This window comes from Cervus canadensis, chromosome 19 (assembly GCF_019320065.1).
Source record: "Cervus canadensis isolate Bull #8, Minnesota chromosome 19, ASM1932006v1, whole genome shotgun sequence".
NCBI lineage: Eukaryota > Metazoa > Chordata > Mammalia > Artiodactyla > Cervidae > Cervus > Cervus canadensis.
In genome coordinates, this window is record NC_057404.1 from 6,610,387 (window position 1) to 6,612,530 (window position 2,144).

Below are 2,144 nucleotides of genomic sequence, written 5' to 3' on the forward strand. Positions count from 1 at the left end.
AGTACCACACTGTCTTGATGACTGTGGCTTTGTAGTAGAGTCTGAAGTCAGGCAGGTTGATTCCTCCAGTTCCATTCTTCTTTCTCAAGATTACTTTGGCTATTCGAGGTTTTTTGTATTTCCATACAAATTGTGAAATTCTTTGGTCTAGTTCTGTGAAAAATACCGTTGGTAGCTTGATAGGGATTGCATTGAATCTATAGATTGCTTTGGGTAGAATAGCCATTTTGACAATATTGATTCTTCCAATCCATGAACAGGGTATATTTCTCCATCTGTTTGTGTCCTCTTTGATATTGAAATACTTAGAAACTGTGTTCGCGGTGTTGGAAGAGTTCGATATCTGACATAAAAAACAGCAGCAATCAACATTACATCTCTTGAAATTATCATATAAGTAAGTGGAACTGGAATAAGATCTGCATAGGTCAAGCTAATATATAAGATACTGATAAGTATTTTATCAGCAAGTGGATCAAGAGCACTTCCCAAAGCTGATTTCTGACTGGCCCAGTTTCGAGCAATAAATCCATCCAACAAGTCAGTTAGCCCAGCTAAAGCAAAAACTCCTAATGCAATATTAAAATCTTCTTCAATAATCAAATAGCCCAAAACTGGGGCCAAGCCAATTCTCGTCATTGACAACATATTTGGGATTGTCCATGGGTTTTCATACAGGTTGGAGGCGCTCGTCGGGCCCCACTGGCCGCGTCGGGCCTCAACAGCAGCGTCCTCTCCGGTCGCGGGCCCGGGGGCTGCCTTCTCCGCGCCCGAGCAGTGGGCTCACGGGCTAGCCCCAAGCAGCCGCAAGCCGAGCGCGGCCGGGCGTAGCCACCAGCGCTCAGCCAGGAAACCGAGGCAGCAGGGCGCGGGCGGGAGCAGAGCCCCGCGGGCGCGCCCCTTTCCCGGCCGCGCTCCCGGTGCCCACGCGCCAGGGCCCCCCAAGAGGCGCGCGCCATCCGCGAAGCCAGCATGACCCCGCTGGCGCTAGAGGGAGACGCAGTCGGCGAGAGCTCAGCAATCCAGGGCACTGGCGAACCGCTTCCTCATCAACTCCCCGCAACATTGGGGAAGCTCGACGGCCTCCATTACTGCTTCTCAAACCCCAACACGCTGTCTTATCTATCTGTGAATTCTTATAAAATATGTTGTTGTCCAGTTGTTAAGTCATGGCCTACTCTTTGCAACCCCATAAATGGCAGTACACTAGGCTTCCCTGTCTTTCATTATTTCCCAGAATTTGCTCAAACTCATGTCCATTGAGTCAGTGATGCCATCCAACCATCTCATTCTCTGTCACCCCCTTCTCTTCCTGCCCTCAATCTTTCCCAGCATCAGGGTCTTTTCCAGTGAGTCAGCTCTTCCCATCAGGTGGCCAAAGTATTGAAGCTTCAGCTTCAGCATCAGTCCTTCCAATGAATATTCAGGACTGATTCCCTTTAGGATTGACTAGTTTGATCTCCATGCTGTCCAAGGAACTCTCAAGAGTCTTCTCTAGCACCACAATTTAAAAGCATCAATTGGCATCAATAGCACATTAAATATATTCAAGACCAAATTGAAATAGTTCATTCATCTGTTTTTTGACTTACAAATTAGGGAAGAGCAAGGAAACACTACATGCATGGCTGGTTTCGACCAAATTCTTTCTTTAAATGATATAATATCAGTCCTTACAGGTTTGGATGCCACTGTCATGGGGAAAAGATAAGGGAGGTAGGGAAGAGTTATATGTTATTTAGTGAAAACTGAACAAAATCTTATCTAGAAAAGAAAGAAAAAGCATTGAGACTTAGAATTTTACCAAACTTCCAACCAACTTGGACTGATTCAAAAAAAATTCAGTTGACCTATAAATAACTCATGGATTAGGAGTGTCAAACTTCCATTCAGGTGAAAAATATGTGTATAATTTATAGTTGGGCCTCCGGATCCCTGATTCCTGGTTTCTCCCTATATGTGGTTCCTCCACATGTGCAATCTGGCATCTGCAGATTCAGCCAACCTCATGGTTGTGTATGAGTGTATTACCATCATATTTACTATTGAAAAAAATCTGCTGTAGGTGGACTGCACAGTTCACAACTGTGTTGTTCAAGGGTCGGCTGTGTATGAACTCCCAAATCAAAGACAAATACTCAAAA

At 45.2% G+C, this 2,144-nt stretch overlaps 1 pseudogene; it reads right to left on the reverse strand.

Moving 5' to 3' along the window:
* Positions 1-300: 300 nt before the first annotated feature.
* LOC122422009 lies at positions 301-1,116 on the reverse strand (annotated as a pseudogene).
* Positions 1,117-2,144: the final 1,028 nt, after the last annotated feature.